The 23,773-nt window shown below is 45.1% G+C and overlaps 1 long non-coding RNA gene across 1 annotated transcript; it reads left to right on the top strand.

Annotated features, from left to right (window-relative positions):
• The first annotated feature begins 11,647 nt into the window (after positions 1-11,647).
• Positions 11,648-21,907, top strand: LOC140692579 (uncharacterized). The gene is made up of 4 exons (XR_012068146.1): positions 11,648-11,829; positions 20,297-20,369; positions 21,463-21,533; positions 21,741-21,907. It is a non-coding gene; the product is annotated as an uncharacterized lncRNA (long non-coding RNA).
• The last annotated feature ends 1,866 nt before the right edge of the window (positions 21,908-23,773 follow it).

The following is a 23,773-nucleotide window of genomic DNA, read 5'->3' as shown; positions in this document are numbered from 1 at the left end:
CTTGAATGCAACCAAGTCTGCAACCCCATGATAGATTGCCCCCGGGGGCTTGACTCAATTGAAAGACGGTCCACATAAGCTGTGTCTTTCATGTCATTGGCGACTTTTACAGTTCAGTTCACTATCTGACTTCTAATATTTACCTAGACTGTCTTGAAAAACGGAGGCCTAATACAGATTCAAGTTCAGTCAAAGATTCCCCTCACTTACCACACTCCCTTCACCCCAGAGAAGACATAAACCCAGCATTTGCTGAATCTAGTGGAAGGCCATCATTTCTTTGTGGGAGCTAAGGATTCAATTCCTATCTATTTCATACGAGAGTATTTGACCTTTATGGGTTTCCCTGTTGTTCACAGAAGATGAAGCTAGAGGAACTGTGATTCTAGGAGGGGCTTGCTCTTCTCTTACTGGCTTCATTGCAGCTCAGGTACTGATCCCTCTAAATGGATGCCTGAGTGGAGGGGAGGGAAGAGCAGGTGCTTAAGAGCTAGGCCCAAACCTGGGAAAAGGCTTACCTGGTCTTTGTGCACTTTGATCTTAATGGCTTGGAATTACCCCTTGGGTCGTGTGGATTATCTGACCTCTTTCAAGAACATGAGCGTTTTTATCATCTCTGCCATCTCTTCTTTTTAGACGTCAGGGATCTTGGACCCGTTCTTGGAGCAGAGAATTGAGGAACTTCCTCCAGTCCACGTTGGCCCTCCGTATGTTTCTGCTAGTATCAGCGAGGATCAATATGTCTCATGAATGCCTGCTATCCTCAACAGCTGTCTCCAGGCCAGTATTCTCTACTGTAGCAGAACATCCCTCATCAATGTGTTCGCATCTCTCCTCAATCCGTGCAGCCATATTTTCGGCCAGCTTCTCTTCGTGTCTCCCATAAAGTCGACTTCAACAGGACTGGGCAAGTCTGAAAGGACCTCGGAGCCTCTCCAGTAAGCTGAAGACTGGCAGATCTTCCACTGTCTGCCCTTTCAGATTCTGAAAAATGACCCGTGAGCTCAGGTCTTTGGGCAGCAGCAGTATCTCGAACTGACACAGCTTCCCGGACCAAAGAAATAAGCCAAGCTCCACAGAGGGTGGCGGCCCCTCCATCGCACTGATCCACCCACAGAACTCTGCCCAGTTACCTATGATCCACCAGCCACAACAAGCCTCGCGGTACACACCAACATTCCACCTGGAATCCAACGGCTAAGTGCCATCCCCAATGGCTGCTGCATCTTGTCAGTGTTGCGGGAGGGGCTGCATCCGACGAGAGGTTCCTAAGGTAAATGTGATTCTACCCACTAGCGTACCATGGGCCTTTGTTCTTCCCTCTTTCCTTTTGTTCAGATCTGTATGCACTGTAGCAACGGAGGCAAGTGTGTCCATTTTCAGTTGAATGTTTCACACGTCTTTAAACTTTCTAACAGTTCACGGTACACAGAGACACACTAAGGGAATCTATTGTTCCTGTAATTTGGGCACACCCGCAATACATAGCCGTCAGTTGATTTCTGCTGAAAAACCCGCATTCACGGGATATCTACCCATTTGTTTCAAGGGGGCTGAAATTCCTAGGAATGATACAATCCCCAATGTGCACTTTACTGCCTGTCTCTTTTGATCTTAGTACACTTTTGCGGAGCTACTTTTCCTTATTATAGGCTTGTGCCATTTCTTCTCGACGTAGTGTAGAATATGGCATTCATTCATCCTGTTGGAAGACTTGCAAGTCTATATCACGGACTAGGAATCCATTGGATTCCAAATCGGCATTTGGGTTAGGTCACGATATGCTCATATGAATCAATATTTACGAATATAAATGCACGCCTCTGATTTCCGAATACAGGTGTGCTGAGTACATTCAAGCCGCGATACTGGGTCGATGCGTACTGAATGATCCTTGACATCACCTTGAGTAATTTCTTTTGAATAGTCATGATCCCCTACCCTATTTTTGTTGTTTGTTTGTTTGATTCTTTCTTGGTCTGCTTCTCGTTTGTTTTGCAAACACGTCAGGCCATGCATCTCTCCGTTTGCTTCCAACAGAGAGTCATATAAGCTGAATCCCTTAAGATAGTGCTTCCATTCCCCTATGATTTCCTGCTTCCCTCTCCCTTCTTTAGGGTTTTGATGTCCTCCTTGCTTTCTTCTTGTTTCTTCTTTTCCACTCATGCTCTTCTTGCATTTCCAGTAAGGGTTTTCTTCTTTCCATTTCATCTTGCTGCTTATCCCTTCAGGGGAGAATTCTCAACCTTTCTTTTAGGATAATTTTCGAACTGATTAATTCTTTTAAGATTTGCAGGTCTGTGGCATTCTCTAGCTCTGCTGTTATTAGAAATGGTGGTCATGTGGCATAGGCTACCCTAGATGGCAGCATTTTGCCATTCAAGCTATGGTCTATGTCCTGGCACTCCTCCCTGTCCTGCAATATTACTGCTGAGATAGCAGCTGAAACCCCTCTGGAGGTTCTCTTGTGACTATGTTGCATTCCTCCAGGTGCATTTTAAATCACTGGGATGCTCATGAACTTTGTTGATTTGGATCATACAGCTGCTGCTAAGTCTATTGGTATTCCACCTCTTTTGGACGCTGTGTACTTCCTGAATTCGCCTAGATGATACTATCTTGGCTTTCAGCAAGTTTCAGTCTGATTTTTCTACACATAACTTTTCAAACATTGTTTGTTTCTTTATCTCTTGCTTTTCCATCTGGGACTCTTTCGAATTTTAGTCTTTCATGCCTTGTCTTCAACCAGGATTCAACAGCAATGTTTTCATTGGTTTGCACTTGCTTTCCTATGTGTGCTTCTGACCGAGGGATTTCTGTTCCCCTGTCTTCAAAGTCATTCACGCGTCCCTCTGCAATATCTAGTCTGCTTAGGACGGAATTTTAGCCCTGATATTTTCTCATCCACTGAGTTTTCTGATATTTTTTGGCTCGTCTTTAGGCTTTCTCTTCCCCTTTTCTGGTATTCTGCCTTTTGTGATTCTGAGACACTGTTGTTCTTCAGTGTTTCCTTCAACTCCATTTCAATACTTGCTCTGGAGAGCGTTTTGCAGTCTAGTTGTCTGAAAGCTTATCTTTAGGGCCTTCAATCTCTTTGGAACTGAAAATGGATCTTCCTTTTCCTTTTACTGTATTTCTTCATCTCTACTGGTCAGGTAATTTCAGGTATCTAATGTAGACTTCTAGGGCTTTGTTAAGTGAAAATTTTAGACTCTTGGCTCTACACAATTGCATGGGATTTCTTTGAGGAAAAATTTTCCTAGACTTTGATGCCATGTCCTGTTCCTGTGTGTGTTGACTGGTCTATCTCCAATTGCTGGTGTTGCCTTTGATGTGATGAACTCCCCATACTATTTCGATTAGGATAACCTCATTTTGATTACGCTTATCTCACAAATCTGTAAGAGCACAGGACACTTCCTCTGGTGGAAATGGAGCATCTAAAGGTTCTCAGCTCTGCATTCTACTCTATGTTATTTTGAAGTGTTTCCAGAAGGGCAGAGTGTGTGTGCGCTTGTGCTTTGTAGTGCCACGGGAATGTCCCACTGAAACCAGTACTTCCAAGAGCTTCTCTGTCGGCAGAAACACCAGTGGAAGCATATCTATGGATGTCACACATCAGGGCCTGCTGGAATGATCCCGCAGCCTGAACTTGGTGTCCTCGCTGCCGAACCGTGCCGGTGCCATCCAAAATGTAGCATTCGCTTTTGAGAGATAAACTGAAGGAAATCCTTCCTCTTCTCACGCTGTGGTCTTGGACCACACTTCCTTGTACTCTCATCCTTGTGGCACGGGTGCACGAATGCAACCACAGAGCTGTTGCACATCCTGTGCCTCAAACCAAACCATAATCTCAGCCCAGGTTATGAATGTAGCAGATCCTAAAGATTTTCATTCTGAATTCAAACCCAAGGCCCCCTGGATCCCTCAGACCCGATGCACAATATCTCTGATTCAGCCCCACACATGCTCTATTGGCAAAATGCCAAATTGGTCTCTGGTCCTGCAGATGCACTGGGTGTGGCCATGGGACATATCGATAATTTCAACTGCGCACGCCAGGGTGGTTGCTTGCTCATTGGGGTCCCAGGTCGGTTTGCTCTCTTGATATTACCCACCACATCCCACAACGCACTCCAGATCCCGGAGACTCAGCGTGTGCCATCATCCGTAGCCCTATCCCTCCCTGAACGCTGCCTCTGCTACCTCAAAATTGGCAGCTCGGATCTTGGTCTCAGAATCAACTGTGGGGATATTTTGCACTGGAATCTTTGAGTTCTGTCAGCTAAGCATCTGCTGTGCACTCTTTTAACACTCAGCGCATCACCTTCAATCCCAGGTCTCCTGTCCGCTTGAGAGTGTGCGTCCAAGTTAAAGAGAGTTTCACCTTTACTGCTCCATCAACAGGGCTCAAACCATGCACTGGTATCCATTCCCTGCTTTTCCTTCTCCTGCTTCCAGGTGTTCTGAGGCCTCATCCTGTCTTTGGAAGTAACAGACCTCTCTTCGGCAAGTGTCCTGTGCCAAGGGCTGGGTGATTGGATGTTTCCATTGCTGTGTTCATGGGAGCGAGTGAGCGCAGGTTGCACTGCTTCTCTGTCAACTGGGCATCGATGAATCAACACTTTCCAGATACATTTCACAGAAATGTGATTTTTTTTATCTCTTTGTTTCTATACAGCCGTGGTGGGAGGGATTGTCCGAAGACTCCAGTTTTGACATTGTGTTGATATCTCATTTGCAGTCTTTAAAAATTTAATAGAATTTATATAAATGTTTTGGGAGTTTTACGAAAATGAAGTTAGTTTCTGAAACATACTAAATCGACCTACAAGCCAGACTTGTCAATTTTGATAACATATTGTCAGCTCTAAGTAAAACATAGACAGATAGAATGCAAACTAGCAGTCCGAACTGTTAAAGGGGTCATGTCAACTCTTTACTGTTGAAGCCTCCGAAACCAACAGGAACCATGAAATAACTAATGGAAACATGAAATAATCCCCAAGCTTGGATTCACTTGTGCATGTGGTGCCCTTTACTCCCGATGACACCTACTGGTCAATGTTGGCATTTCAAGGTGTAACATCCCTCTCAAGGGAAATACAAGAGGAAACGAACTAAATATATAGATTAAGCTTTGAATCCAAAGAACCTAGAGGCATTATAGCTATGAGAACCCTGCTGCAGCTATGCTAGGCTACTGAGAACCAGGTGTTCTTCTATCATTTATGAGAACGCTTAATCATCCGATCATGTTGGGTAAAGCACTTGAATGCAACCAAGTCTACACCCCCATATTAGATTGCCCCCTGGGGCTTGACTCAATTGAAAGACGGTCCACATAAGCTGTGTCTTTCATGTCATTGGCGACTTTTACAGTTCAGTTCACTATCTGACTTCTAATATTTACCTATACTGTCTTGAAAAACGGAGGCCTAATACAGATTCAATTTCAGTCAAAGATTCCCCTCACTTACCACACTCCCTTCAACCCAGAGAAGACTTAAACCCAGCATTTGCTGAATCTAGCGGAAGGCCATCGTTTCTTTGTGGGAGCTAAGGATTCAATTCCTATCTAATTCATACGAGAGAATTTGACCTTTATGGGGTTCCCTGTTGTTCACAGAGGATGAAGCTAGAGGAACTCTGAATGTAGGAGGGGCTTGCTCTACTCTTACTGGCTTCATTGCAGCTCAGGTACTGATCCCTCAAAATGGATGCCTGAGTGGAGGGGAGGGAAGAGCAAGTGTTTGATAGCTAGGCCCAAACCTGGGAAAAGGCTTACCTGGGCTTGGTGCACTTTGATCTGAATGGCTTGGAATTGCCCCTTGGGTCGTGTGGATTATCTGACCTCTTTCAAGAACAGAGCGCTTTTATCATCTCTGCCATCTCTTCTCTTTAGACGTCAGGGATGTTGGACCCGTTCATGGAGCAGAGAATTGAGGAACTTCCTCCAGTCCACGGTGGCCCTCCGTATGTTTCTGCTAGTATCAGCGAGGTTCAATATGTATCATGAATGCCTTTCGAGCCTGCTATCCTCTACAGCTGTCTCCAGGCCAGTATTCTCTATTGTAGCAGAACATCTCTCATCAATGTGTTCGCATCTCTCCTCAATCCGTGCAGCCATATTTTCGGCCAGCTTCTCTTTGTGTCTCCCAGAAAGTCGAATTCAACAGGACTGGGCAAGTCTGAAAGGACCTCGGAGCCTCTCCAGTAAGCTGAAGACAGGCAGATCTTCCAGTGTCTGCCCTTTCAGTTTCTGGAAACTGACCCGTGAACTCAGGTCTTTGGGCAGCAGCAGTATCTCGAACTGACACAGCTTCCCGGAACAAAGACCTAAGCCAAGCTCCACAGAGGGCGGCAGCCCCTCCATCGCACTGATCCACCCACAGAACTCTGCCCGGTTACCTAGGATCCACCAGCCACAACAAGCCTCGCGGTACACACCAACATTCCACCTGGAATCCAACCGCTAACTGCCATCCCCAATGGCTGCTGCATCTTGTCAGTGTTGGGGGAGGGGCTGCATCCGACGAGAGGTTCCTAAGGTAAATGTGATTCTACCCACTAGCGTCCCATGGGCCTTTGTTCTTCCCTCTTTCCTTTTCTTCAGATCTCTATGCACTGTAGCAACGGAGGGAAGTGTGTCCATTTTCAGTTGAATGTTTCACACGTCTTTAAACTTTCTAACAGTTCACAGTACACAAAGACCCAACAAGGGAAACTATTGTTCCTGTAATATGGGCACACCCGCAATACATAGCCGTCGGTTGATTTCTGCTGAAACACCCGCATTCACGGGACATCTATCCATTTGTTTCAAAGGGGCTGAAATTCCTAGGAATGATACAATCCCCAATGTGCACTTTACTGCCTGTCTCTTTTGATCTTAGTACACTTTTGCGGAGCTACTTTTCCTTGTTATAGGCTTGTGCCATTTCTTCTCGACGTAGTGTAGAATATGGCATTCATTCATCCTGTTGGAAGACTTGCAAGTCTATATCACGGACTAGGAATCCATTGGATTCCAAATCGGCATTTGGGTTAGGTCACTATATGCTCACATGAATCAATATTTACGAATATAAATGCACGCCTCTTATTTCCGAATACAGGTGTGCTGTGTACATTCAAGCCGCGATACTGGGTCGATGCGTACTGAATGAGCCTTGACATCACCTTGAGTAATTTCTTTTGAATATTCATGTTACCATACCCCTTTTGTGTTGTTTGTTTGTTTGATTCTTTCTTGGTCTGCTTCTCGTTTGTTTTGCAAACACGTCATGCCATGCATCTCTCCGTTTGCTTCCAACAGAGAGTCATATAAGCTGACTCCCTTAAGATAGTGCTTTCAATCCCCTATGATTTCATGCTTCCCTCTCCCATCTTTAGGGTTTTGATGTCCTCCTTGCTTTCTTCTTGTTTCTTCTTTTCCACTCATGCTCTTCTTGAATTTCCAATAAGGGTTTTCTTCTTTCCATTTCATCTTGCTGCTTATCCCTTCAGGGGAGAATTCTCAACCTTTCTTTTAGGATAAGTTTCGAACTGCTGAATTCTTTTAAGATTTGCAGGTCTGTGGCATTCTCTAGCTCTGCTGTTATTAGAAATGGTGGTCATGTGGCATAGGCTACCCTTGATGGCAGCATTTTGCCATTCAAGCTATGGTCTATGTCCTGGCACTCCTCCCTGTCCTGCAATATTGCTGCTGAGATAGCAGCTGAAACCCCTCTGGTGGTTCTCTTTTGACTATGTGGCTTTCCTCCAGGCGCATTTTAAATCACTGGGATGCTCATGAACTTTGTTGATTTGGATCATACAGCTGCTGCTAAGTCTATTGGGATTCCACCTCTTTTGGACGCTGTGTACTTCCTGAATACGCCTAGATGATTCTATCTTGGCTTTCAGCAAGTTTCAGTCTGATTTTTCTACACATAACTTTTCAAACATTGTTTGATTCTTTATCTCTTGCTTTTCCATCTGGGACTCTTTCGAATTTTAGACTTTCATGCCTTGTCTTCAACCAGGATTCAATAGCAATGTTTTCATTGGTTTGCACTTGCTTTCCTATGTGTGCTTCTGACCGAGGGATTTGTGTTCCCCTTTCTTCAAAGTCATTCACGCGTCCCTCTGCAATATCTATTCTGCTTAGTACGGAACGTTAGCCCTGATATTTTCACATCCACTGAGTTTTCTGATATTTTTTGGCTCGTCTTTAGGCTTTCTCTTCCCCTTTTCTGGTATTCTGCCTTTTGTGATTCTGAGACACTGTTGTTCTTCAGTGTTTCCCTCACCTCCATTTTCAATACTTGATCTGGAGAGCGTTTTGCAGTCTAGTTGTCTGAAAGCTTATCTTTAGGGCCTTCAATCTCTTTGGAACTGAAAATGGTACTTCCTTTTCCTTTTACTGTATTTCTTCAACTCTCCTGGTCAGGTAATTTCAGGTATCTAATGTAGACTTCTAGGGCTTTGTTAAGTGAAAACTTTAGACTCTTGGCTCTACACAATTGCATGGGATTTCTGTGAGGACAAATTTTCCTAGACATTGATGCCATGTCCTGTTCCTGTGTGTGTTGTCTGGTCTATCTCCAATTACTGGTGTTGCCTTTGTTGTGATGAACACCCCATACTATTTCGATTAGGATAACCTCATTTTGATTACGCTTATCTCACAAATCTGAAAGAGCACAGGACTCTTCCTCTGGTGGAAATGGAGCTTCTAAAGCTTCTCAGCTCTGCATTCTACTCTATGTTATTTTGGAGTGTTTCCGGAAGTGCAGAGTGTGAGTACGCTTGTGCTTTGTAGTGCCACGGGAATGTCCCACTGAAACCAGTTCTTCCAAGTGCTTCTATGTCTGCAGGAACACCAGTGGAAGCATATCTATGGATGTCACACATCAGGGCCTGCTGGAATGATCCCGCAGCCCGAACTTGGTGTCCTCGCTGCCGAACCGTGCTGGTGCCATCCAAAATTTAGCATCCGCTTTGAGAGAGAAACTGAAGGAAATCCTTCCTCTTCTCACGCTGTGGTCTTGGACCACACTTCCTTGTCCTCTCATCCTTGTGGCACGGGTGCACGAAGGCAACCACAGAGCTGTTGCACATCCTGTGCCTCAAACCAAACCATAATCACAGCCCAGGTTATGAATGTAGCAGATCCTATGGCTTTTCATTCTGAATTCAAACCCAAGGCCCCCTGGACCCCTCAGACCCGATGCACAATATCTCTGATTCAGCCCCACACATGCTCTATTTGCAAAATGCCAAATTGGTCTCTGGTCCTGCAGATGCACTGGGTGTGGCCATGGGACATATCGATAATTTCAACTGCGCGCGCCAGGGTGGTTGCTTGCTCATTGGGGTCACAGGACGGTTTGCTCTCTTGATAGGACCCACCACATCCCACAACGCAATCCAGATCCCTAAGACTCAGCGTGTGCCATCATCCGTAGCCCTATCCCTCCCTGAACGCTGCCTCTGCTACCTCAAATTTGGCAGCTCGGATCTTGGTCTCAGAATCAACTGTGGGGATATTTTGCACTGGATTCTTTGAGTTCTGTCAGCCAAGCATCTGCTGTGCACTCTTCTAACACTCAGCGCATCACCTTCAATCCCATGACTCCCATCCGCTTGAGAGTGTGCGTCCAAGTTAAAGAGACTTTCACCTTTATTTCTCCATCAACAGGGCTCAGACCATGCACTGGTATCCATTCCCTGCTTTTCCTTCTCCTGCTTCCAGGTGTTCTGAGGCCTCATCCTGTCTTTGGAAGTAACAGACCTCTCTTCGGCAAGTGTCCTGTGCCAAGGGCTGGGTGAGTGGATGTTTCCATTGCTGTGTTCATTGGAGCGAGTGAGCGCAGGTTGCACTGCTTCTCTGTCAACTGGGCATCGATGAATCAACACTTTCCAGATACATTTCACAGAAATGTGATTTTTTTTATCTCTTTGTTTCTATACAGCCGTGGTGGGAGGGATTTTCCGAAGACCCCAGTTTTGACATTGTGTTGATATCTCATTGGCAGTCTTTAAATATTTAATAGAATTTATATAAATGTTTTGCGAGTTATACGAAAATGAAGTTAGTTTCTGAAACATACTAAATCGACCTAGAAGCCAGACTTGTCAATTTCGGTAACATTTTGTCAGCTCTAAGGAATACATAGACAGATAGAATGCAAACTAGCAGTCCGAACTCTTAAAGTGGTCATGTCAAATCTTTACTGTTGAAGCCTCCGAAACCAACAGGAACCATGAAATAACTAATGGAAACATGAAATAACCCCCAAGCTTGGATTCACTTGTGCATGTGGTGCCCTTTACTCCCGATGACACCTACTGGTCAATGTTGGCATTTCAAGGTGTAACATCCCTCTCAAGGAAAATACAAGAGGAAACGAACTAAATATATACATTTAGCTTTGAATCCAAAGAACCTAGAGGCATTATAGCTATGAGAACCCTGCTGCAGCTATGCTAGGCTACTGAGAACCAGGTGTTCTTCTATCAGTGATGAGAACGGTTAATCATCTGATCATGTTGGGTAAAGCACTTGAATGCAACCAAGTCTGCACCCCCGTGATAGATTGCCCCCGGGGGCTTGACTCAATTGAAAGACGGTCCACATAAGCTGTGTCTTTCATGTCATTGGCGACTTTTACCGTTCAGTTCACTATCTGACTTCTAATAATTACCTAGACTGTCTTGAAAGACGGAGGCCTAATACAGAATCAAGTTCAGTCAAAGATTCCCCTCACTTACCACACTCCCTTCACCCCAGAGAAGACATAAACCCAGCAATTGCTGAATCTGGCGGAAGGCCATCGCGTCTTTGTGGGAGGTAATATTCAATTCCTATCTATTTCATATGAGAGTATTTGACCTTTATGGGGTTCCCTGTTGTCCACAGAGGATGAAGTTAGAGGGACTCTGATTCTAGGAGGGGCTTGCTCTTCTCTTACTGGCTTCATTGCAGCTCAGGTACTGATCCCCCAAAATGGATGCCTGAGTGGAGGGGAGGGAAGAACAAGTGCTTGATAGCTAGGCCCATACCTGGGAAAAGGCTTACCTGGGCTTGGTGCACTTTGATCTGAATGGCTTGGAATTGCCCCTTGGGTCGTGTGGATTATCAGACCTCTTTCAAGAACATGAGCGTTTTTATCATCTCTGCCATCTCTTCTCTTTAGACGTCAGGGATATTGGACCCGTTCATGGAGCAGAGAATTGAGGAACTTCCTCCAGTCCACGGTGGCCCTCCGTATGTTTCTGCTAGTATCAGCGAGGTTCAATATGTCTCATGAATGCCTTTCGAGCCTGCTATCCTCTACAGCTGTCTCCAGGCCAGTATTCTCTATTGTAGCAAAACATCTCTCATCAATGTGTTCGCATCTCTCCTCAATCCGTGCAGCCATATTTTCGGCCAGCTTCTCTTCGTGTCTCCCAGTAAGTCGAATTCAACAGGACTGGGCAAGTCTGAAAGGACCTCGGTGCCTCTCCAGTAAGCTGAAGACAGGCAGATCTTCCACTGTCTGCCCTTTCAGTTTCTGGAAACTGACCCGTGAACTCAGGTCTTTGGGCAGCAGCAGTATCTCGAACTGACACAGCTTCCCGGACCAAAGAACTAAGCCAAGCTCCACAGAGGGCGGCAGCCCCTCCATCGCACTGATCCACCCACAGAACTCTGCCCGGTTACCTAGGATCCACCAGCCACAACAAGCCTCGCGGTACACACCAACATTCCACCTGGAATCCAACCGCTAACTGCCATCCACAATGGCTGCTGCATCTTGTCAGTCTTGGGGAAGGGGCTGCATCCGACGAGAGGTTCCTAAGGTAAATGTGATTCTACCCACTAGCGTCCCATGGGCCTTTGTTCTTCCCTCTTTCCTTTTGTTCAGATCTGTATGCACTGTAGCAACGGAGGGAAGTGTGTACATTTTCAGTTGAATGTTTCACACGTCTTTAAACTTTCAAACAATTCACAGTACACAGAGACCCACTAAGGGAAACTATTGTTCTTGTAATATGGGCACACCCGCAATACATAGCCGTCGGTTGATTTCTGCTGAAACACCCGCATTCACGGGACATCTATCCATTTGTTTCAAGGGGGCTGAAATTCCTAGGAATGATACAATCCCCAATGTGCACTTTACTGCCTGTCTCTTTTGATCTTAGTACACTTTTGCGGAGCTACTTTTCCTTGTTATAGGCTTGTGCCATTTCTTCTCGACGTAGTGTAGAATATGGCATTCATTCATCCTGTTGGAAGACTTGCAAGTCTATATCACGGACTAGGAATCCATTGGATTCCAAATCGGCATTTGGGTTAGGTCACGATATGCTCATATGAATCAATATTTACGAATATAAATGCACGCCTCTGATTTCCGAATACAGGTGTGCTGAGTACATTCAAGCCGCGATACTGGGTCGATGCGTACTGAATGATCCTTGACATCACCTTGAGTAATTTCTTTTGAATAGTCATGTTCCCCTACCCTTTTTGTGTTGTTTGTTTGTTTGATTCTTTCTTGGTCTGCTTCTCGTTTGTTTTGCAAACACGTCAGGCCATGCATCTCTCCGTTTGCTTCCAAAAGAGAGTCATATAAGCTGACTCCCTTAAGATAGTGCTTCCAATCCCCTATGATTTCCTGCTTCCCTCTCCCATCTTTAAGGTTTGGATGTCCTCCTTGCTTTCTTCTTGTTTCTTCTTTTCCACTCAAGCTCTTCTTGCATTTCCAATAAGGGTTTTCTTCTTTCCAGTTCATCTTGCTGCTTATCCCTTCAGGGGAGAATTCTCAACCTTTCTTTTAGGATAAGATTCGAACTGCTGAATTCTTTTAAGATTTGCAGGTCTGTGGCATTCTCTAGCTCTGCTGTTATTTTAAATGGTGGTCATGTGGCATAGGCTACCCTAGATGGCAGCATTTTGCCATTCAAGCTATGGCCTATGTCCTGGCACTCCTCCCTGTCCTGCAATAATGCTGCTGATATAGCAGCTGAAACCCCTCTGGAGGTTCTCTTGTGACTATGTTGCTTTCCTCCAGGCGCATTTTAAATCACTGGGATGCTCATGAACTTTGTTGATTTGGGTCATACAGCTGCTGCTAAGTCTATTGGGATTCCACCTCTTTTGGACGCTGTGTACTTCCTGAATTCGCTTAGATGATTCTATCTTGGCTTTCAGCAAGTTTCAGTCTGATTTTTCTACACATAACTTTTCAAACATTGTTTGTTTCTTTATCTCTTGCTTTTCCATCTGGGACTCTTTCGAATTTTAGTCTTTCATGCCTTTTCTTCAACCAGGATTCAACAGCAATGTTTTCATTGGTTTGCACTTGCTTTCCTATGTGTGCTTCTGACCGAGGGATTTCTGTTCCCCTGTCTTCAAAGTCATTCACGCGTCCCTCTGCAATATCTAGTCTGCTTAGGACGGAATGTTAGCCCTGATATTTTCTCATCCACTGAGTTTTCTGATATTTTTTGGCTCGTGTTTAGGCTTTCTCTTCCCCTTTTAGGGTATTCTGCCTTTTGTGATTCTGAGACACTGTTGTTCTTCAGTGTTTCCCTCGCCTCCAATTTCAATACTTGCTCTGGAGAGCGTTTTGCAGTCTAGTTGTCTGAAAGCTTATCTTTAGGGCCTTCAATCTCTTTGGAACTGAAAATGGTACTTCCTTTTCCTTTTACTGTATTGCTTCATCTCTCCTGGTCAGGTAATTTCAGGTATCTAATGTAGACTTCCAGGGCATTGTTAAGTGAAAAGTTTAGACTCTTGGCTCTACACAATTGCATGGGATTTCTGTGAGGACAAATTTTCCTAGACATTGATGCCATGTCCTGTTCCTGTGTGTGTTGTCTGGTCTATCTCCAATTGCTTGTGTTGCCTTTGTTGTGATGAACACCCCATACTATTTCGATTAGGATAACCTCATTTTGATTACGCTTAACTCACAAATCTGAAAGAGCACAGGACACTTCCTCTGGTGGAAATGGAGCTTCTAAATGTTCTCAGCTCTGCATTCTACTCTATGTTATTTTGGAGTGTTTCCAGAAGGGCAGAGTGTGAGTGGGCTTGTGCTTTGTAGTGCCACGGGAATGTCCCACTGAAACCAGTTCTTCCAAGAGCTTCTATGTCTACAGAAACACCAGTGGAAGCATATCAATGGATGTCACACATCAGGGCCTGCTGGAATGATCCCGCAGCCCGAACTTGGTGTCCTCGCTGCCGAACCATGCCGGTGCCATCCAAAATGTAGCAACCGCTTTTGAGAGATAAACTGAAGGAAATCCTTCCTCTTCTCGCGCTGTGGTCTTGGACAACACTTCCTTGTCCTCCCATCCTTGTGGCACGGGTGCACGAAGGCAACCACAGAGCTGTTGCACATCCTGTGCCTCAAACCAAACCATAATCACAGCCCAGGTTATGAATGTAGCAGATCCTAAGGCTTTTCATTCTGAATTCAAACCCAAGGCCCCCTGGATCCCTCAGACCCGATGCACAATATCTCTGATTCAGCCCCACACATGCTCTACTGGCAAAATGCCAAATTGGTCTCTGGTCCTGCAGATGCACTGTGTGTGTCCATGGGACATATCGATAATTTCAACTGCGCGTGCCAGGGTGGTTGCTTGCTCATTGGGGTCACAGGTCGGTTTGCTCTCTTGATAGGACCCACCACATCCCACAACGCACTCCAGATCCCTGAGACTCAGCGTGTGCCATCATCCGTAGCCTTATCCCTCCCTGAACGCTGCCTCTGCTACCTCAAATTTGGCAGCTCGGATCTTGGTCTCAGAATCAACTGTGGGGATAATTTGCACTGGATTCTTTGAGTTCTGTCAGTCAAGCATCTGCTGTGCACTCTTCTAACACTCAGCACATCACCTTCAATCCCAGGTCTCCTGTCCGCTTGAGAGTGTGCGTCCAAGTTAAAGAGAGTTTCACCTTTACTGCTCCATCAACAGGGCTCAGACCATGCACTGGTATCCATTCCCTGCTTTTCCTTCTCCTGCTTCCAGTTGTTCTGAGGCCTCATCCTGTCTTTGGAAGTAACAGACCTCTCTTCGGCATGTGTCCTGTACCAAGGGCTGGGTGAGTGGATGTTTCCATTGCTGTGTTCATGGGAGCGAGTGAGCGCAGGTTGCACTGCTTCTCTGTCAACTGGGCATCGATGAATCAACACTTTCCAGATACATTTCACAGAAATGTGATTTTTTTTTATCTCTTTGTTTCTATACAGCCGTGGTGGGAGGGATTGTCCGAAGACTCCAGTTTTGACATTGTGTTGATATCTCATTTGCAGTCTTTAAAAATTTAATAGAATTTATATAAATGTTTTGGGAGTTATACGAAAATGAAGTTAGATTCTGAAACATACTAAATCGACCTAGAAACCAGACTTGTCAATTTTGGTAACATTTTGTCAGCTCTAAGGAAAACATAGACAGATTGAATGAAAACTAGCAGTCCGAACTCTTAAAGGGGTCATGTCAACTCTTTACTGTTAAAACCTCTGAAACCACCAGGAACCATGAAATTACTAATGGAATCATGAAATAACCCCCAAGCTTGGATTCACTTGTGCATGTGTTGCCCTTTACTCCCGATGACTCCTAATGGTCAATGTTGGCATTTCAAGGTGTAACATCACTCTCAAGGAAAATACAAGAGGAAACGAACTAAATATATACAATTAGCTTTGAATCCAAAGAACCTAGAGGCATTATAGCTATGAGAAACCTGCTGCAGCTATGCTAGGCTACTGAGAACCAGGTGTTCTTCTATCAGTGATGAGAACGCTTAATCATCCGATCATGTTGGGTAAAGCACTTGAATGCAACCAAGTCTGCACCCCCATGATTGATTGCCCCCGGGGGCTTGACTCAATTGAAAGACGGTCCACATAAGCTGTGTCTTTCATGTCATTGGCGACTTTTACAGTTCAGTTCACTATCTGACTTCTAATATTTACCTATACTGTCTTGAAAAACGGAGGCCTAATACAGATTCAAGTTCAGTCAAAGATTCCCCTCACTTACCACACTCCCTTCACCCCAGAGAAGACATAAACCCAGCATTTGCTGAATCTAGCGGAAGGCCATCGTTTCTTTGTGGGAGCTAAGTATTCAATTCCTATCTATTTCATACGAGAGTATTTGACCTTTATGGGGTTCCCTGTTGTTCACAGAGGATGAAGCTAGAGGAACTCTGATTCTAGGAGGGGCTTGCTCTTCTCTTACTGGCTTCATTGCAGCTCAGGTACTGATCCCTCTAAATGGATGCCTGAGTAGAGGGGAGGGAAGAGCAATGATTGATAGCTAGGCCCATACCTGGGAAAAGGCTTACCTGGGCTTGGTGCACTTTGATCTGAATGGCTTGGAATTGCCCCTTGGGTCGTGTGGATTATCTGACCTCTTTCAAGAATATGAGCGTTTTTATCATCTCTGCCATCTCTTCTCTTTAGACGTCAGGGATCTTGGACCCGTTCTTGGAGCAGAGAATTGAGGAACTTCCTCCAGTCCACGGTGGCCCTCCGTATGTTTCTGCTAGTATCAGCGAGTTTCAATATGTCTCATGAATGACTTTCGAGTTTGCTATCCTCTACAGCTGTCTCCAGGCCAGTATTCTCTATTGTAGCAGAACATCTCTCATCAATGTGTTCGCATCTCTCCTCAATCCGTGCAGCCATATTTTCGACAAGCTTCTCTTCCTTTCTCCCATAAACTCGACTTCAACAGGACTGGGCAAGTGTGAAAGGACCTCGGAGCCTCTCCAGTAAGCTGAAGACAGGCAGATCTTCCACGGTCTGCCCTTTCAGGTTCTGGAAACTGACCCGTGAACTCAGGTCTTTGGGCAGCAGCAGTATCTCGAACTGACACAGCTTCCCGGAACAAAGACCTAAGCCAAGTTCCACAGAGGGCGGCAGCCCCTCCATCGCACTGATCCACTCACAGAACTCTGCCCGGTTAACTAGGATCCACCAGCCACAACAAGCCTCGCGGTACACAGCAACTTTCCACCTGGAATCCAACGGCTAATTGCCATCCCCAATGGCTGCTGCATCTTGTCAGCGTTTTGGGAGGGGCTGCATCCGACGAGATGTTCCTAAGGTAAAAGTGATTCTACCCACTAGTGTCCAATGGGCCTCTGTTCTTACCTCTTTCCTTTTGTTCAGATCTGTATGCACTGTAGCAACGGAGGGAAGTGTGTCCATTTTCAGTTGAATATTTCACACGTCTTTAAACTTTCTAACAGTTCACAGTATAGAGAGACCCACTAAGGGAAATTATTGTTCCTGTAATATGGGCACACCTGCAATACCTAGCCGTCGGATGATTTCTGCTGAAACACCCGCATTCACGGGACATCTATCCATTTGTTTCCAGAGGGCTGAAATTCCTAGTAATGATACAATCCCCAATGTGCACTTTACTGCCTGTCTCTTTTGACCTTAGTACACTTTTTTGGAGCTACTTTTCCTTGTTATAGGCTTGTGCCATTTCATCTCGTCGTAGTGTAGAATATGGCATTCATTCTTACTTTTGGAAGACATGGTAGTCTATATCACGGACTAGGAATCCATTGGATTCCAAATCGGCATTTGGGTTAGGTCACGATATGCTCATATGAATCAATATTTACGAATATAAATGCACGCCTCTGATTTCCGAATACAGGTGTGCTGTGTACATTCAAGCCGCGATACTGGGTCGATGCGTACTGAATGATCCTTGACATCACCTTGAGTAATTTCTTTTGAATATTCATGTTACCCTACCATTTTTGTGTTGTTTGTTTGTTTGATTCTTTCTTGGTCTGCTTCTCGTTTGTTTTGCAAACACGTCAGGCCATGCATCTCTCCGTTTGCTTCCAACAGAGAGTCATATAAGCGGATTCACTTAAGATAGTGCTTCCAATCACCTAGGACTTCCTGCTTCCCTCTCCCATCTTTAGGGTTTTTATGTCCTCCTTGCCTTCTTCTTGTTTCTTTTTGCCACTCATGCTCTTCTTGCATTTCCAATACTGGTTTTCTTCTTTCCATTTCATCTTGCTGCTTTTCTATTCAGGGGAGGATTCTCAACCTTTCTTTTAGGATAAGGTTCGAACTGCTGAATTCTTTTAAAGTTGGCCAGTCTGTGGAATTCTCTAGTTCTGCCGTTATTAGAAATGGCGGTCATGTGGCCTAGGCTACCCTAGATGGCAGCATTTTGCCATTCAAGCTATGGTCTATGTCCTGGCACTCCTCCCTGTCCTGCAATATTGCTGCTGAGATAGCAGCTGAAACCCCTCTGGAAGTTCTCTTGTGACTATGTTGATTTCCTCCAGGCGCATTTTAAATCACTGGGATGCTCATGAACTTTGTTGATTTGGATCATACAGCTGCTGCTAAGTCTATTGAGATTCCACCTCTTTTGGACGCTGTGTACTTCCTGAATTCGCCTAGATGATTCTATCTTGGCTTTCAGCAAGTTTCAGTCTGATATTTCTGCACATAACTTTTCAAACATTGTTTGTTTCTTTATCTCTTGCTTTTCCATCTGGGACTCTTTCGAATTTTAGTCTTTCATGCCTTGTCTTCAACCAGGATTCAACAGCAATGTTTTCATTGGTTTTCACTTGCTTTCCTATGTGTGCTTCTGACCGAGGGATTTTTGTTACCCTGTCTTCAAAGTCATTCACTCGTCCCTCTGCAATATCTAGTCTGCTTAGGAAGGAATGTTAGCCCTAATATTTTCTCATCCACTGAGTTTTCTGATATTTTTTGGCTCGTCTTTAGTCTTTCTCTTCCCCTTTTCTGGTATTCTGATTTTTGGGATTCTGAGACACTGTTGTTCTTCAGTGTTTCCCTCACCTCCATTTTCAATACTTGCTCTGGAGAGCGTTTTGCAGTCTAGTTGTCTGAAAGCTTATCTTTAGGGTCTCCAAACTCTTTGGAACTGAAAATGGTACTTCCGTTTCCTTTTACTGTATTTCTTCATCTCTTCTGGTCAGGTAATTTCAGGTAATTAATGTAGACTTCTAGGGCTATGTTAAGTGAAAATTTAGACTCTTGGCTCTACACAATTGCATGGGATTTCTGTGAGGACAAATTTTCCTAGACATTGATGCCATGTCCTGTTCCTGTGTGTGTTGTCTGGTCTATTTCCAATTGCTGTTGTTGCTTTTGTTGTGATGAACACCCCATACTATTTCGATTAGGATAACCTCAGTTTGATTACGCTTATCTCACAAATCTGAAAGAGCACAGGACACTTCCTCTGGTGGAAATGGAGCTTCTAAAACTTCTCAGCTATGCATTCTACTCTATGTTATTTTGGAGTGTTTCCAGAAGAGCAGAGTGTGAGTGCGCTTGTACTTTGTAGTGCCACGGGAATGTCCCAATGAAACCAGTTCTTCCAAGAGCTTCTCTGTCGGCAGAAACACCAGTGGAAGCATATCTATGGATGTCACACATCAGGGCCTGCTGGAATGATCGCGCAGACCGAAATTGATGTCCTCGCTTCCGAACCGTGCCGGTGCCATCCAAAATGTAGCATCCGTTTTTGAGAGATAAAGTGAAGGAGATCCTTCCTCTTCTCACGCTGTGGTCGTGGACCACACTTCCTTGTCCTCTCATCCTTGTGGCACGGGTCCACGAAGGCAACCACAGAGCTGTTGCATATCCTGTGCCTCAAACCAAACCATAATGACAGCCCAGGATATGTATGTAGCAGATCCTAAGGCTTTTCATTCTGAATTCAAACCCAAGGCCCCCTGGATCCCTCAGACCCGATGCACAATATCTCTGATTCAGCCCCACACATGCTCTATTGGCAAAATGCCTAATTGGTCTCTGGTCCTGCAGATGCACTGGGTGTGGCCATGGGACATATCGATAATTTCATCTGCGCGCGCCAGGGTGGTTGCTTGCTCATTGGGGTCACAGGACGGTTTGCTCTCTTGATAGGACCCACCACATCCCACAACGCAATCCAGATCCCTGAGACTCAGCGTGTGCCATCATCCGTAGCCCTATCCCTCCCTGAACGCTGCCTCTGCTACCTCAAATTTGGCAGCTCGGATCTTGGTCTCAGAATCAACTGTGGGGATATTTTGCACTGGATTCTTTGAGTTCTGTCAGCCAAGCTTCTACTGTGCACTCTTCTAACACTCAGCGCATCACCTTCAATCCCATGTCTCCTGTCCGCTTGAGAGTGTGCGTCCAAGTTAAAGAGAGTTTCACCTTTACTGCTCCATCAACAGGGCTCAGACCATGCACTGGTATCCATTCCCTGCTTTTCCTTCTCCTGCTTCCAGGTGTTCTGAGGCCTCATCCTGTCTTTGGTAGTAACAGACCTCTTTTCGGCAAGTGTCCTGTGCCAAGGGCTGGGTGAGTGGATGTTTCCATTGCTGTGTTCATGGGAGCGAGTGAGCGCAGGTTGCACTGCTTCTCTGTCAACTGGGCATCGATGAATCAACACTTTCCAGATACATTTCACAGAAATGTGATTTTTTTTATCTCTTTGTTTCTATAAAGCCGTGGTGTGAGGGATTGTCCGAAGGCTCCAGTTTTGACATTGTGTTGATATCTAATTTGCAGTCTTTAAAAATTTAATAGAATATATATAAATGTTTTGGGAGTTATACGAAAATGAAGTTAGTTTCTGAAACATACTAAATCGACCTAGAAGCCAGACTTGTCAATTTTTGTAGCATTTTGTCAGCTCTAAGGAAAACATAGACAGATAGAATGCAAACTAGCAGTCCGAACTGTTAAAGGGGTCATGTCAACTGTTTACTGTTGAAGCCTCCGAAACCAACAGGAAACATGAAATACCTATTGGAAACTTGAAATAAACCCCAACCTTGGATTCACTAGTGCATGTGGTGACCTTTACTCCCAAAGACAACTACTGTCCAGTGTTGGCATTTCAAGGGGTAACATCCTTCTCTAGAAAAATACAAGAGAAATCAAACCAAATAAATACATTTAGGTTTGAATCCAAAAGCACCTAGAGGCATTATAGCTCAGGGAACCCTGCTGCAGCTATGCTAGGCTATTGAGAACCAGGTGTTCTCCTATCAGTGATGAGAAACCTTAACCATCCGATCATGTTGGGTAAAGCAATTGAACGCAACCAAGTCTGCACCCCATGATATAGTCCCCCCGGGGGCTTGACTCAAGTGAAAGACTGTCCAAATAGCTGTGACTTTGATGTCATTGGCGACTTTTACATTTCAGTTCAATATCTGATTCTAATATTTACCTAGACTGTCTTGAAAAACGGAGGCCTAATTCATATTCAAGTTCAGTCAAAGATTCCCCTCACTTACCACACACCCTTCACCCCATAGAAGACATAATCCCAGCATTTGCAGGATCTAGTGGAAGGCCATCGTTTCTTTGTGGGGGATAATTATTCAATACCTATATATTTCAGTCGAGATTATTTGACCTTTAAAGAGATCACTGTTGTTCACAGAGTGTGAAGCTGGAGGAACTCTGGTTCTAGGAGGGGCTTGCCATTCTCGTACTGGCTTCATTGCAGCTCAGGTACTGATCCTTCAAATGGATGCCTGAGTAGAGGGGAGGGAAGAGCAAGTGCTTGATAGCTAAGCCCCAACCTAGGAAAAGGATTAACTGGGCTTGGTGCATTTTGGTCTGAAGGGCATGGAAATGCCCCTTGGGACGTGTGGATTCCCACGACCTCTTCCATGAACATAAGCGTTCTGATCATATCGGCCATCTCTTGTCTTTTAGACGTCAGGGATCTTGGAACCGTTCTTGGAGCAGAGAATCGAGGAACTTCCTCAAGTCCACGTTGGCACTCCGTAGGTTTCTGCCAGGATCAGCGAGGTTCAATATGTCTCATGAATGCCTTTCAAGCTTGGTATCCTCTACAGCTGTCTCCAGGCCAGTATTCTCCACTGTAGCACAACATCTATCATCAGTGTGTTCGCATCTCTCCTCAATCCATGCAGCCAGCTTTTTGGCCAGCTTCTCTTCGTGTCTCCCATAAAGTCGACTTCACCAGGACTGGGCAAGTCTGACAGTACCTCGGAGCCTCACCAGTAAGCTGATGACAGGCAGATCTTCCGCTGTCTACCCTTTAAGTTTCTGGAAATTGTCCCGTCGACTCAGGTCTTTGGGCAGCAGCAGTATCTCAAACTGACACATCTTCCCGGACCAAAGACATAAGCCAAGCTGCACAGAGGGAGGCAGCCCCTCCATCACACTGTTCCACCCACAGAACTCTGCCCGGTTACCTAGGATCCACCAGCCACAACAAGCCTCGCGGTACACACCAACATTCCACCTGGAATCCAACGGCTAACTGCCATCCACAATGGCTGCTGCATCTTGTCAGTGTTGGGGGAGGGGCTGCACCCGACGAGAGGTTCCTAAGGTAAATGTGATTCTACCCACTAGCGTCCCATGGGCCTTTGTCCTTACCTCTTCCCTTTTGTTCAGATCTCTATGCACAGTACCAAAGGAGGGAAGTGTGTCCATTTTCAGTTGATGCTTTCACACGTCTTTAAACTGTCTAACAGTTCACAGTACACAGAGACCCACTACAGGAAACTATTGTTCCTGTAACATCCGGACACCCGGAATACATATCCGTCGGTTGATTTCTGCTGAAAACCCCGCACTCTCAGGACATGGATCCATTGTTTTCATGGGGGCTGAAACTCCTAGAAATGAAACCAACCCCAATATGCTCTTTACAGTCTATCTCTTTTGCACTTAGTACACTTTTGTAGAGCCACTTGTCTTTGTGATAAGCTTATGCCAGTTCTTCTCGACGTAGGGTAGAATATGGCATTCATTCATCCTGTTGGAAGACTTGCAAGTCTATATCACGGACTAGGAATCCATTTGAATCCAAATCGGCATTTGGGTAGGTCACAATATGCTCTTATGAATCAATATTTACGAATATAAATGCACGCCTCTGATTTCCGAATACAAGTGTGCTGAGTACTTGCAAGCCGCGATACTGGGTCGATGCAGGCTGAATGATCATTGACATAACCTTGAGTATTTTCTTTCGAATAATCATTGTTCCCTTGGTATCTGTCAGCCAACCGTACCCTTTGGGTGCTTGTTTGTTGGTTTGATTCTTTGTTGGTCTGCTTCTCGTTTGTTTTGCAATCACGTCAGGCCATGCATCTCTTCGTTCACTTCCAACAGAGAGTCATATAAGCTGATTCACTTAAGATAGTGCTTCCAATCACCTAGGACTTCCTGCTTCCCTCTCCCATCTTTAGGGTTTTGATGTCCTCCTTGCCTTCTTCTTGTTTCTTTTTGCCACTCATGCTCTTCTTGCATTTCCAATACGGGTTTTCTTCTTTCCATTTCATCTTGCTGCTTTTCTATTCAGGGGAGGATTCTCAACCTTTCTTTTAGGATAAGGTTCGAACTGCTGAATTCTTTTAAGGTTGGCCGGTCTGTGGAATTCTCTAGCTCTGCCGTTATTAGAAATGGCGGTCATGTGGCCTAGGCTACCCTAGATGGCAGCATTTGGCCATTCAGGATGTGGTCTATGTCCTGGCACTCCTCCCTCTCCTGCAATATGGCTGCCGAGATATCAGGTGAAACCCCTCTGGAGGTTCTCTTGGGACTATGTTGTTTTCCTCCAGGCGCATTTTAAATCAGTGGGATGCTCATGAACTTTGTTGATTTGACTCCTTCAGCTGCTGGTAGGTCTATTGGGATTCCACCTCCTTTGGATGCTGTGTACTTCCTGAATTCGCATAGATGATTCTCTCTTGGCTTTCAGCAAGTTTCAG

Source organism: Vicugna pacos, unplaced genomic scaffold (assembly GCF_048564905.1).
Source record: "Vicugna pacos unplaced genomic scaffold, VicPac4 scaffold_13, whole genome shotgun sequence".
NCBI classification, from domain to species: Eukaryota; Metazoa; Chordata; class Mammalia; order Artiodactyla; family Camelidae; genus Vicugna; species Vicugna pacos.
The sequence above is the reverse complement of the archived record's forward strand: the minus strand, read 5'-3'. Positions and strand labels throughout refer to the sequence as shown.